Source organism: Camelus ferus, chromosome 15 (genome assembly GCF_009834535.1).
Source record: "Camelus ferus isolate YT-003-E chromosome 15, BCGSAC_Cfer_1.0, whole genome shotgun sequence".
NCBI classification, from domain to species: Eukaryota; Metazoa; Chordata; class Mammalia; order Artiodactyla; family Camelidae; genus Camelus; species Camelus ferus.
Genome location: NC_045710.1, coordinates 38,355,656 through 38,370,621, shown reverse-complemented (window position 1 = coordinate 38,370,621; position 14,966 = coordinate 38,355,656). Strand labels below are relative to the sequence as shown.

At 37.9% G+C, this 14,966-nt stretch overlaps 1 long non-coding RNA gene across 1 annotated transcript in view; it reads left to right on the top strand.

The window, feature by feature from the left end:
* The window catches only part of LOC116668981, a 348,932-nt gene that overhangs the window by 151,144 nt on the left and 182,822 nt on the right, over positions 1 to 14,966 (top strand). The window contains exon 3 of the long non-coding RNA XR_004326325.1: positions 13,157 to 13,284. This is a non-coding gene — a long non-coding RNA (uncharacterized LOC116668981). The remainder of the gene's footprint in view (positions 1 to 13,156; positions 13,285 to 14,966) is intronic.

Sequence of the window (14,966 nt, the reverse complement as noted above, 5' to 3'; positions counted from 1 at the left end):
AACTGTGGTTCACTTGACTCTGTAAAGATTCTTTGGTTGATATCATCCTTCAAACTTTAGCAAAAAAAGTCACAGTAAAGAATTATTCTATGTTCCTATATTTTTTAACATTTAGCGAATGGGGCTACATCTTTGGTTCCCTATCCTAGAGACCTGTAGGCTGTAAATAAGGCATCACCACCCCCATTATCCACCCCCGCAAGAACCTTTGATAATGGAAGGCATGGGTCTGTATCATGAATTTTTTGAGCATATACATTTGAGAGAAATGTATTGATTACATAATGTTCAGTGTCACACCAATGTGACAAATAAACAATAACTTCTAAATTTTCTCAGTGTCGAGGAGATGGAGAGTGACACTTCAGTGTCGTCAGATGTCTAATTTAACCAAATTAGCAGCAACACTATTTTAGGGGGTTAACAGCTTTTGTGCAGAAATGAGGCTGAGTTTGTTTCGGTTTTGATACATCATCCTCACAAGATTGCATTTTTCTTATTAGCTGCCTTTTTATTTCAAAGACTCTAAGATAGTGTTAAGGGGATTATTTTGATGAAAATGCTAGATAGTTCCTTCTATTTATAGTCTTAATCAGGTTTCCAAATGATTCATGCTTGGTATTGAATTCCGTGGAACAATGACTCTTGAATATTTCCACATTGAAGCTACCTGAATGGCTTTCCTTGCTGTTGGCTCCCACAGAAATATTTCTGAGGATGACTGGAATTGTGTACAAATATTCATACTGTAAATATTTAAGTGTCATTTTCTCCTTTCACATCGAGGATCTTATCAATGAAAATGTGATTAAATCCATAGCAGCAGAGCTTGGATAAATACCTTTAGTAAAGAGAATATAGGTCTATTATACTTCTCTGGAGAAGTAAGATGAATAAAGAATGGTATGAGTTATCATGAGCAGTTTGCTGCATCCTCATGGGGTAACAAAGCAGCTTCATGTGCTTGCTCCCAGTGGAGACCAGTTATTACAGAACAATGCCTAACGTTTACTAACTCGTTAACCACTATTATTTATCACTGAATAATAGACTAGTTGCAGGAGGTTTTAGGGGAAGGTCCACACAATCTACGTAGATTACATGCAGATTTAACCTGTACTAGTTAGACTTCTCTAAAGTCTAATTAACATGATCAGTGCTCCCTGTTTGACTCATCCACCCACCTAGCACCCTGGCAATCTGAAATATAGTTGGTTTATCATACAAGACACAGCAATCAGAAGATTCATCTCGATGTTTCAGTTAATGGGTGTTTAAACCACCTGGAGGTCATTATCCTTGCAGACATAAATAAAAATACTGTAATACTCTATCACGGCACCCCCTACACTGCCTGCCATACTTGGAGATGTTACCTTTCCACTGTTGAGTAGTGTGGTTGGGGCTAATTTCTGATATTTTCCATGGGTATGTGATCATGTGAATATAAAGGAAGCACAAAGAGTCATAATGAATTATATTTCAGATGTGCAGTAAAATGGAAAGACTGACAATATGAAATATGGAGAAAAAGAGGGAAATATATTATGGATGATGGCTTAGAAGAATTTGTGGTCCAGGAAACAAGTTTGTTTGTTGAGTCTAACATGCTACAGAGGCAGCTAAAAGAAAGATAATAAGTGACTTCTGTCAAGACATCTAAAGATACTGTAGAAGTAGAGATGTAGGAGGGAACAGCCTTGCTCCCCAGTAATTGTTATTGGGGAGAAACTCATGAAGATGCCTTAAGCCTTGTAGGAAAGATTGATCAATCAGTCAATCAATCAATATTTTAATTGAAGACCTACCATGTTCTAGGTTTAGGTCTAGGCACCATAAATATTTAATGGAACAAAACAGTCTCCCACTGTGAAATTGATATTCTAGTGATGATATATAGATGATAGACTAATAAATACATAGTTTTTCTCCATGCCATAAGAAACACTATGGAGAACAATGAAGTAGGGAAGATGGACTAGGGTGTGATAGGAAGAAAGAGGTTTTATTGCTATTTTATAAAGCTGGGGGAGGATGGGGTGGAGGGGAAGTAATTAGGTTTATTTGTTTTATTTCTGAAAGAGGTCCTGGGGATTGAACCCAGGAACTCGTGCATGCTAAGCATGCATTCTACCACTTGAGCTATACCCTCCCCGCTAACAAGCTTCCTTTTTGAATGGGATATATTGCTGCATGTGAGTATTGATAGAAATGATCTGAAAGAGAAGGAATAGAGGAAGACATCATGAGAGGAGTTGTTGATTAACCATGGAAGATGGAATCTAGAACAGATGTGGAGGCTTGGATTTAGATAGGAGCATGGATAAGTGTGATGATTAAAACTGAGATCAGTGGCGAGGTACAGTTACCATTTTTGCCATGATTTGGCCATGGGAGTAGATGCTAAGGTTTTGGTCAAGGACAAGGTCATTGAGGCAGAGAAATTCAAGGAATGAGAAACAAGGGTATCATTGGATAGTTATCTGGTGGGTACTGAAATCGCCAGAAATTATGGCAGGAGAGGTGTTGGAGAGAGTTACAGTGAACCAAGTGCTGAATTCTTCAAGGAATACGGGAGATGACCCAGGCATTCTGTAGGTGACTATGACAATATTTAAATAAATAAACATAAACCTTTTAACACTTAGGAGATAGATGCTCCTCTCTGATCCCTCTTCCCTGACTGGAACTGGAGAGGCGTTCTGGTTTGCATTGGTCCAGTGGGATTTTCCTTTATCTGGAAATTTAGAGATATCAAAACCCAGAGAGTATACAAAATTGTTAGTTGAATGGGATGAGCCAAATCAGTCAACTGGAGAAATGGGTCAGCTGGGTCATCAAAGTGAGGCAGTGCCTGGACAAGGTAGTTGCATACAGGCAGGAGATCTGAGGACCAGGAAGAGGAGAGCACAGGAGAGTGTGGGAGTTAGGTAATTGGAAAGCTACTTGGAGATGAAAAGAGCAGAGCAGGGATGCAGGTTGCTGTTACACTTGGTCTTTTTAGAGATTTCTAAGTGAGTGTGACAGAGATTGTCCAGTTTTACTTACTATAAAAGGGCCAAGATCAGAATAGACAACACACAAGTGCCAAAGAATATTGTCTCTTACATATAATGACTTCTTAATAATTATAAACACCACAACCAGTCCAGAACCCCATCTCTCCATTCTAACCTTATAAAACTTGTGTGTTAATCACTGTATCAGCCTCTTTTATTTGGGCATATTGGTGCATGGAAGCTGGAAATCATTTCTCTTGGATTAAGAATGTTAGATCAGTTTTACTGGAGGGACTGAGGGTTTTCATTGGAGAGGGCGTTGGGAACAGGGAGGCAGCATCTGCTTACTATTTCAGGGTGGATTAACATTAATTAATGTAAGTAGGGAAGGGCAGGGAGTAGAGAGGTCCTGTTTACCCCATGGATGCTCTTGGGACCCTAGTGGCTGTTGTCATTTGCACTGACATTTAAAATTCTTTCCGCATTTTCCATCATGTGGTCTGCTTCCCTCATTGAGTCTCTTTATGTTCACAGCCTGTGTAAGATTTTCTGCTGTCTAAAAAAGCTGTTCAAAATGCAGAACCTTGCTTCCCATCTCCTCTTTTTTACTTCCTGCTGCTGTTCTTGAAAATAATTGCTCTATATAATCAACCCACGAAACACAAGAAGAGGTAGAACCTTTACAGATTCTACATTATAAATTTAAGATTGCAATCTCTTCACTTTCACAAATGCCAAAGATGGGGGTCTCTGCTTTCATTTCTTTCCTGTCAAAAGGACTAAATTTAGTTGGTTGATTTACTTTTTATCATACAAACATTAATTTTGCAAAGCAAAGAAGCTTTTCCAGATGGACTTTAAAAAGATTATATATCTGATCCCTGCAGTCTCAAATCAGAGATAATATACTTGGGACATTTTTTGGGAGTGAGGGTTTCTTTTTTCCTCTTACGTTCTCATTTATCATTTAGTAGCTTTCCTCTCAATATGCAGAAATAAGGTGTGAGCATATGCATTCACCTGTATTTTCTATTAAGGTAAAATAGGTATATATCTTCAATATTATACCAGACTGTACAGATTATAAATGAACTCTTAAAATTTTGACTCTCAGTCTTGATGTAAAGGTATTATTAATTTATTTTCCTTAACTTAATGCTGCTTGTTCGTGAGATAAATGAGTTGATTAGAAACAAGAATCCCTGAAGATTGTATGTGTGTTTGTGTTGGGGTAGTAAAATTATTCTGAGTTGGTGCATTGTAAAGCTCTTTGCATGGCTGTAAAGTTATTTATTGTCTTTCATCTCCTTAACTCTAGTGAATCTTCCAGTTGTTGTTCCAAACCTTTCTCATACTCATCCAGCTTGCATCCTCCATCATCCCTTAGGTAACCTTGCCTCCTCCTTACTTGGGAGATTTTGAAACCATTTGGCTGCCTTAATTTCCACCTACATTAAACTCGTTTTATCTCTCAAGTTAAAGCACAGTGTTAGAACGTGGCCATGGCTTTGAAACATTTCTAGTTGAGTGTCATCCAAGCTGTTTTTAGGGCTCTTCAACTGCAGTGGGTGCTTTTGAGGGATCAATAGAAGAAGACTCTCTATAATAAACCCGGTAGGTCTAGGTTCTCTTTATCTTCATACAGTGCTTACTGTCAAGAATTTTAACATACTTTTTACATTTCTGAGTTTTTAATTTTGGCTCATTCTTTCTGGTAGTCCATAAAGGACGCATGGGTGTTGTATTTGATGATTTCAAATCTGCTTGGGAACAAGAATATGTATTGTATTGCAAATTGGAAGTACCCTAATGCTAAGATTTAAAATCAGAATTTTAAAAGTTCTTTTATAATCTGTATAGCCGGTAGAGCATTGAAGATGTATAATAGGAAAGAGGATGGGGTGAAATCTGAATAGTTTTAAGTGGAGGTTTAGCTCGTGATTGTCCTAGGAGCAAAATACAGATTCATTCATTCACTTATTCCACAAATATTGAACACCTACTATGTTACTTTAGGCACAGGAGATGCATCAGTGAAAAAAAAAAGAGACAAAAATCCTTGCCCTCAATAAACTCATTGTCCTTGACAATAAACCACATTAATAAATAAGTACAGGCTGATATGTGCTAAGGAGAGAGAAATAGAGGAGAAAAGGAAATACAGTTGTTGGTCTGGAGACTGAAACTCTAGGCTGGCTAGGGAAATAGTCATTGAGGAGGTGATTCTTAAGTAAAGACCTGGTGTATGAATAAGGTAAGTAACCTGCTTTTTAAATTGAAGGCAAGTGAGAGAGCAACACTCATATGAACACCTCGCTACTGTTCAGACACATATGCACACACACACACATATGAAGCACAACTCTTCACTCAGACATGATAAACAGCCTTCCATGAAGAAACTCCTTTCCTTTGTTTTTTTTTTGCTGAGGTAGAGATGGAAACTAAACAGCCTAGGCGGTCTTGAGCCAGTGGAGCAATCTGTTCGAGTGTTGTGTTTGGCCTAGGTAACTGGTGACCTAGGAATTAGTGTTAAAGTTGGAAATGACCCCTATTAACAATCTGGCTCAGCTCTCTAATTGTATAATGAGGAAATGGAATGGCCCCCAAAACGTTTGTCAAGCTGGATTGACCAACATAATATCTGTGGAAGACCCATCACTAAACCCACCTATCTTATTCCTGATAGATTGTTTATTCATAAGGAACCTCACTTACTTCCATACCACCACTTCTGTGGTCATTATGAACTATTTGCAGCTAAACTCATAAGATGTAGCTGGGAAACTTGTAAAATAATCCCTAAACAACCATTTCGCTTCTCTGTCATTTCTTTTCTTTAAAAGCGATGAGCATTGTCGTGGCATTGATTGATTTCTGAAGTCATTGACATCACGAAGTATAATGGAAGCTCTGGGTCTCTCATTTCTTTTCACAAGGCTTTTATTTATTTTTTTAAGCTTTTACTTTTCTTCTTGGGGTGGGCAATATGGCTGCTTCGCTGTGAGCTATTGATTTGGATTCAGCTGCAGTGATTCTTGAATTCTCTGTGCATCATTAAGCTCTAGTCCACCCAGCTCCATAACAGACATTTGAGGGTGAATGAAGGTGTACACATGGACTTCAGCAGGGACCTGTTTAAAGCCCAATGCATCCTGGAAGCTCTCCTATTTAATGCAAAATACCCCCTAAACTTTGTGATTATGAATTTGAATTTTTAGTCTTTGTGCACCTAATTTCATGGTTCCATAGATACTGGGTTGAGATTCGTAACATTTTGGGTTGGTGAGCAGGTTAATTGTGTATGAAGTAAAGTCTTCATTAATGCAACAAGCTGCCTCCTCTCTCTTGCATGCCCATTGCAATAGAAAGATGGTTTCTACAATGTATAATCATAGAGGACATCTTCAGAGAGTGTTTTCTGGGAGGCAAACTGAAAAATTGTCAGTATGTCTATAAGATCGCAATCGTGGTGACTGGAAAAAAGTATACGCTGTGATTCATGGAAGGCTGTTTATATCATGTCTGAGTGAAGAGCTGTGCTTCGTATATGTGTGTGTGCACATGTGTCTGAACAGTAGCTAATTTCTTGTTTTTTCCTTCCTGCTTCTCATTGTTTCTAGAACTGTCTAATTTTTCATTACTATTCTAGGACTTTACTTCTAAGAGATGAAAAAGAACACTTGAAATATAAATACCCTTAAAGGAATCATAATTTTTAGAGACTGGCATATTGATCTATTTTAGCTACTTGAGATATTTTTTTATAGGACCAACCCTAGAGAAAGAGTGTTTTTGATATTTAATCATTTTAAGTATGCAAACTGTGACTTCTTTAGTTACTTGATATGAAATCAAGTAGCAGATATTTCTAGCAGCAGTGTTCTTCAAAAGATTCAACCAGCACACTGCTGCATACCTAGCACATGCGAAGTAAACGGGTGTGGATCAGTTGACCATGGATATTGTCAGTTTATTCTCATTCATTTAAAAAATTCAGTTGTCCAAACATGCATGCCTGCAGAGTGTAGCAAATACTTATTATGAGGCCATTATGCATTAGATTCTGGGTATACAATGGTGAACAAGGAAGAGTTATTTCTCTCAAGGAATTCAGTTATAATGGATGATAAAGAAACTGCTAAGGCCATTTTGTTGAATTCTGTGTTATATTAAGTTTCCTGAATGTATTGCCCTATGCGTGGTTCTAGAGATACGAACAAAATTAATGAAGCACTCTTGCCCACTGGGAACTTACAGTCTAGTTAGAGAGCAAGACCTACTAGATGACCAGATAACTAGCAGTGCAAGGCCTTGTAGGGTGACAGGTGAGCGATGCTCTTCTGGTCCTTTCCTCTGTTCCAGACGTGCTTTTCTCCCTTGTACACTCCATGGATGGAGCTTCCTGGTTCCTCCGGTGTCTTAGATTTTGCACTTAGAATTCTTCCCTGCTTTACTGTCATCTTTTACCTTTCATTTTTAAACTTCTTTCTCATAGTCTCTCATAGTTTCAAAGGGAAAGTATCCAGTCACTCTGTTCTCACCGAATCCTGTCTGCTTGGAAGAATCATCATTTAGCACAGGGGCTGGATTTGTTTCAGGTGTATTATCTCTATTGAACCATTTAAATCTCTTTTTTCTCTCAGTTTTTGATCATTTCAGATTGCATCTGCCCAAGACCCCATTATTGCCACAAACTGTTTAATCAACTCAGTGACCTTCATCACACCATAGGCAAAGACCCGTAGAGGTAATTTTGGCAGAAGTGAATCCCTCATACTTGATTTGATAAAAGGATAAAATCACTCTATTCAACCTAAGTGACCCTATTTGGACTTTTTATTTAACAAAATCCTGGATTAGCTTAGATTGTCAGTGACCATCCTTGCATAAGATAAAATATAATTACATGACAATGTTAACCTCTCAAAATTGGTTTTAGAGGGGGAAAGAGATATAATTAGGTAGAGTAAGTGAGAGGAAAGGAGGGAAAGAGAATTTCAGTGGAGGCTTTATTTTTAGTTTCTTTATTGCAGATGCTAAAATCAGATTTCTAAATGTGAATACAGCATGTCAAACTGCTTTGTCATGGTGCAGAGTGCATCATCTGTCCTCTAGATGACTGAGCAGGGGAATGGTCTCAGGTTTTATGGCTAAATCAGAAATTCATTTCCTTTCTCGTAGATGCCTAAATCACCCACACTCCATAAAGCCTCCTGATCAAATATTTCTTCTATGGAAAAGGGGTATAATCTTGTAAAAAAGATTGGTTGCTTTGGTCTGTGTTTATATACAGAGATATATTTTATTCTCTGTTGTTTTGGCATTTGGAGTTGCCTTTTAACTGGTTTCACTGCCTCCAATTTCTCCCTATTCCAATCAATTTTGTATTCTGCTATTGAGTTAATCTTCAGGAGACTCTTACATCACTTGTCTGCTCAGAGCTTTGAATGGCCTCGTGTTGTTTCTATAACAAAGGTCAAACATTTTATCCTCGTATTCTAAAATACTCAGTTCATTTTAAAATGTTATTTATGAGTACTTTGTTTTATTGGTTCTGTTTCAGTCAAATGAAACTACTGCTATTTGCCGTATCCAACACAAACTTTTCTTATTTCTAAGCCCTTGCCTTAAATGCACTTTCCATTTTCTTAGACTACATTTCTCTGGTCTCCTTACACCTAAAGCTTTTCTGTATTTCAAAGCTGAAAGGCCCCTATTTTTACAAAGTTTTCACAAGATCTTCACTACCGTAAGTCATCTCTCTTTTGTTTAAGCCTCCGCGACACCTTACTTGTGCATTTTGATGGTATAGCACTTCTTCTCCTAATATATGTGTTACGTATATGTGTGTAATTAGACACACACATGGTTCACATCCGGGTCCTATTTGCTTTTCTAGGCTAAAGTTATGAAGGAAATAATGGAATAATCTTCCTTGTACCACTTATTTGTGTACTGTCTTTCATACAACAGGCATCTAACAATTATTCTTAATTTAGAGTGTGATGTGAGGCTTGTCTGTGTTAATCTGTAGCCAAAGATGTAGAATTATGGAAATGCGGGAGTAAAAGGACCCTCAACATAAATAAAATTTTAGTGTGGAGAATAATGAAAGTGATTCTATTTTATGATGAAAATACATAAAAGGATATGTCATAACCCATCCATGTCCATCAGAATTTCTAGCAGGGGAATAATAGAAAGACCATGAAAATAGCTTGTGCAGTCAGTTGGCCATCCTGCAAAACTTATTAAAATGTGATGTAATTGAAATACTATTGTTTATATTCAAAAGAGGAAGTGTAACAGCACAGGATAGACTACACTGTGTGGTCCTGGTACCAGTCAAGAGGGCAAGTAGAGTCAGAAGTCAAAGGCTACAGACAGTTTAGGGAGCTATATAAATGCTTGATTCAGAGAGGTGGTTTTCATTTTTCATAGCATTCAATTAAAGAATTGAGTGTGTGTGTGTCCAACGTTCAAGATACAATATATACCTATATTGTACCCCTGGAGAGGAAAAGCAAAAGTGAGATGGAATGAATGTTTTAAAACTACAGTGAAGAAAATGTATTGATATAGGTAAAGATCTGAATCTACATACTGTAAGAGCCATTTTGTATCTGCAAAAATGGACCCAAGATGATACCTTGGAAACATAACAAAGGAAGAAGACAAAGTCATTTATAAAGGAAGGGAAGGAGGTTGAAATTGATTTTCTTAACAAATATTCAAGACAATAAGTAAAGGAATAAAATCTTCAAGATATTCAAGCAAGAAGGTGAAGGACGTTACTCCATTCAGGTTTGTCCTTTGTGTCTGAAGTCTGTAGGAAAGCTATGGAACTTGGAAGAAGTCAGAGGATATTGTCCCTAGGGGCTCTTCCTAAGAAAACTACTACAAGATGTGTTTTACAAAAAAGGACATGGGAGACTTTGACAGAGAGATCAGTGGTGAGGATTTTATATATCCAATATATATTTTATTTTTCTAATTGAAGATCTTAAGTTGTGGACAGGGGTTAAAGAAGAGTTTGTTAGTGTTAAAGGCAATGCCATAATGAAAATGACACAACTAAAACACAGGGAAAGGTGGAAGAGAGGGAAATTAAATGATTTCTTTGGGTATTATTTAAAGCTGACAATGGAAGCTTTAATGTATTTAGTACAAAGTTTAAGCACTAAGAAAGATTAATATTGGCAAAAAGTGCACGATAGAGAAGAGGAAAGGGTAGAAATGTATTATAGATGAATTTTATCATGACTCATAGTGAGGAAATAATATGTATTATCTAGAGGAAAATAGAGACTATGGGTGTTCAAAAGTGTTAATAAAAAGGTAACCAACAGAACAAATTTTCAACTTCTTTGATTCTAAAAGAACACAAAAACAAAACAAAAGAAAACTTAGTGGCATACAGTTGGAAAATGAAAAGAACTGCAAGGAAATCTTAAATAACACTCAGTAATGTTACTGTAAATAGTGTTATTTGTACTATATTGTGTGGTTTTTTTTTGTATATCGCAGAATAAACCAATAATTAACCTGAGATTTCCAGTGTATCAAAAAAACAGATACAAGTATTGAATCAAAGAAATTAAATGAAAATTCTGAAATGTTGAATTTGCTTTGGGAATATCAGTTGGATTCGTGGTGATATGATGTATTTCCTGCTTCTGCCTAGTGGATGGCCATGGGAGCCATGGCGCTCTATCAGGAATCACCATTCCACTGCCAAAATTTTGTTTTCTAAATATCATTCTTCACAAAGAGGGTTTTCTTGGAGAAATGGCTGTTTGTAGGCTGGAAGCAAGAAGATACAAGGTGAACTTAGGACATCATGTTGTGCTAGAAAGCAAGGAAACACAGACTAGTGGGTTGGGTCAAAGGGTCATACAGAACTCATAGTCATAGAAAGCAAATGTATGGTTACCAAAGGGGAAAGAGGAGGGCAGGGATAAATTACGAGTTTGGGATTAGCAGATACAAAATAGTATATATATTACATAGATAAACAACAAAGACCTACTGTATAGCTGCAGGAAACTACATTCAATATCTTGTAATAACCTATAATGAAAAAGAAGATATATGTGTGCGTGTATGTATAACTGAATCACTGTGCTGTACACCAGAAACTAACACAACATTGTAAATCAACTATAATTCAATTAAAAAAAAAAGAAGTTATCATTGCCTAATTTGGTACATTTTGTCCATCCAAAAGAATAATGACTATAGTTGATTGAAACATGTAGAGTACATAAATATCCATAAGTCCATAAAGATATAAAAGAAGAAAAAGTTTTTAAAAAATGAGTTAATGGCCACTATCAGAGGTAACTATTAATTAAGTCAGATCCTTCTGAAAATTGGTAATTAAAGAGACATTATTATACATTTATCTGGCTCTTCAGTGAGAGCTATAGTTCTGGCAAAGCAAATACTCCAATTCATGAGCAAAGTTTTCTCTACGGAAGAATGTTAGCTAATAAATATAGGACAAACAAAAGAATTTAAAGAATACACAAACATATACAATATTGTGATGTCTCATATATCTACCTATATATTACCAGGAAACCTGTCATTTTATAGAAAATTTCCTGTTGTTAAAACATTTTTTTTTGCCAAAATGCATTCATTCAATCAACAGTCATTTGAGAACCTAATATGTGCCTTTGAAAAAAAATGCTGCTGTTTAATATTTTTGCATTATTTTCTCAAGCTGGGTCATTTAAAATAAGAGTTCTAAATGCCATTAAACTATATAATTTCAGAACCAAAAGGAGACAAAAGGGTCATTTGGTCACTCCCTGCTCCCTGCCCATTCTCATTTTATAAGCAGGAATCACCTTATCCACACTCATACCATGAATACTTCATGAAAACTATCAGTATTTGAGGAAAGGAAAAGAAATTGGCAAACTTTTAAGAAGCTAAAAAAGCACTGCACTCGGCTTATATTGTTAAAATGCTAAGCACTTCTTTCACGTATTTGTTTTTAGCCTTCAGAAAATTAAAACCCACAGATGACCAATCTGGGTCATTTTGATTTTTTTTCTTTCTTTGACCGAATTGATATTTCCCCTCAACTGATACCAGACTTGAGCTGTGTGGCTGAAGCCGTAGTTCAGGGACCAGGGCCTGCAAGTGCCCTCTCCACTCAATAACCAGCAAACTAATTTGATGTTCCTATTGACTTGAATCTGTCTGCTTTATGTCTTGAGCCTGTGAGCGTGTGACCTCTTCTGCAGAGATCTGCTGCTTCTGGGCGTTTTGTAAAGTGCTGAAATTGTGTGGAAAACTACTCTCTGTGTTTTGCAAAATAATGGAAAGAGAGTATTTCTTACCTGCCTCCTGCAGCAATTTCCCGATAATAAAACTGAAGATGCAGGTTTTATTTCCATTTAATTTTGAGAACCATCTTGAGGTATTTTGGTTCCTAACTATAACTCCTTATCTGTTATCATTATGATTCATTGTTTCTCTCAGCAGTAATTTCTTTTTGACTGTTCTTCATAAAAAACATCTACATATTTTCCCAAGTCATTTTCTGTTTTCTTTTTAAAAAATACAAAAGATAATGTTTGGCCAGAATCTCAATCTTGAAATTCCATCCATTTCCTGATGTGTTTAGCAACCAGGCAATTAAGAAATTGGCCTTCCCTTTCATCATCTCAGAAAATTAGAGAGATTTTTCTTTATGGCTAAATTACATTTCTGAAAACAATTGAGAAGGCTTTTCTGTTACTTATGCAGAGATTTTATGTTCCTTAAATTTTTGTGTATATATTGGTCATTTAAGGAATAAGGATCTTAATTTTCTCTTTTGCTGTTCCTTTTCTTACTTTGTAATTGTCCTTTTGAAATCTTGCTGAGGCCAACATGAGCTCTTTCATTGTATAGGCGACTTGGCTTTTTTTTCAGGCATTGAGATGACAAAGCATGCTTCTGAGGTGATGGAGTAATCTCATAGTTTGCTCCTGTACACAGCAGCGGCCTTTCCCCGGAGGCCTTGAACCACTTTCTGGGTACATTTATTTCCTCAGGTCCCTGGGTCTTTACAGGCAGCAAGTGGTCTAAAATGGCTTAGGAAGGAAATGACCTTCGTTCTGGGATTTGCACTCATGCTGCTGTCTTCTCTTTCCTAGGACTGTTGTTTCTGATTCCCTGGCTGAACTCGGAGCCCTTGGGGCTTACCCGCTTGGATCAACTTGCTCTGTCAGATGCCGTCTCTAGTGGACCTCCCTCTCCAGACTCCTGCTCACCCTGGCTTCCTGTAAGTTTTTTTGCTAAGACTGTGACATCTTTGCAGGCTGGGGTTCTGTCTTCTTCATTCCTGTGTCTGCTAACATAGAATCTTGCCCAGAGGAGGGACTTGAGAAATAGTGGCTGAATGAGAGCATTAACCGTGGCACACTGTGAGTTTGTCAAAGGTGAGTTGGGGATGCTGTGTTGCTGAGAATTTGTAAGGAATCTTAGTGGGAGAAAGCCTAGAAGGATGGAGTGGGTACTGAATTTTCCTGTGCACCCCTCCTCTTCCTCTTCTGTATCTATTCAGTTGGAGCTTAAGTAAGTGTTGACTGGAAATAGACCATTCCTCTGAACCATATTCTCATTGGCTACTCCACTTTTCCAATTTCTACCCTTCATTCCCCTGACCACGATGATATGAATTCCCTTTACCAGAATAATAGTGGAGGGGATTGTCACCTTCCTCATTTTAAAGATAGGGGGGGAATATCTACATGACCGTGACAGAGGGAGAAATTTGGATTGTGAGAAGTCGTACAGCTCAGTGAAGGCATATGAGACATTTAAATCTCAGCTTCTTTGATGGGGCAGAATGTTCTGGGAGGACCAAGAGACACTACACATAGAAGTTGTGCCTTGGGTGCACAGCAGGACCACAGGGTCAGGGAAGCAAGGAGAGAGGCGAGAGAAATGCGCTGGAGATGGGACGCCGCGGTGCGCGGGGTTCCTTAAGCTAGGCAGCCGTTCGGCTGTAAGTGTGCCTACGGGAGAGCCATGGGGGGCTTTCTTTGACTTTTGAGTAACTGGTGGCCTTAGACATGAGCTTTTGTGCCTATTCTGCTATGGGCCGAGTTCCCTGTAAAAACGTGTATGCACTTGGCTGACTGCTCAGATGATGGACAGAACTCTGCCTTCAGTTACCGCTGAGGATCCCTTCTGCAAGCCTCCTTCCAGAGCCAGGAAATGTCTTTCTCTTTAGACTTTCAACTTAAATGTGTCCTGAGGATTGTGTGGCTGCTTTCAGATAGGGACCTGCTGTATTTTTTCCCGTTTGTTTTCCTGCACCTTATCTTGCGTTAGCCTTAGACTAGGAAAATGAAAACCCTGGGGGCACTTGGGAGCTTCTGCAGCCCAGACAGCAGAGGCTGAAGAGCTCTCCCCTCTCGGTGTTTTTATGTCCTTTCAGAATGTCACCTTTAAAATAAAGTCTGCCATCAAAGACACGCTCTTCTCCTCCCTGTCTGGTGCACCAAAGACAGACATTACTCTGTCTGCTTTAGTTCTCAGCTTCCTGTCATGTTTGGCAAAAATTTAATTGCCTCTCCTTTCAGAACAACTTTTATTTGTTTTCTTAGCTTCAACATTTCCTCTAAAGGAGTGTTTCTGCAGCAGGGAAATGTAGACAGCTTTGGTTTTCGCTGCTGTAGGACTGGCTTCCCAATGTCTTTTAAAATGAAATTTTATGCCCAAAAAAGATGCCACGGGGGCCAGGCAGTGTTGACCTATTCAAGGGTGACAGTTCACGGAGGGAGTCAAGTTTAACTCCAGCTGGGTCTCATAACAGGCATTTCTTCACTGCTTTTTAGTACATTTTACACTGCCTTTGTGAATTGAATTAAATAATAATGAGAATAACAGTAATACTCCCACTCAGTCAGCTGCTCTTACCCCAAACTTATGGTCCTTCTCCTTAGCGGGTCCTTGCTC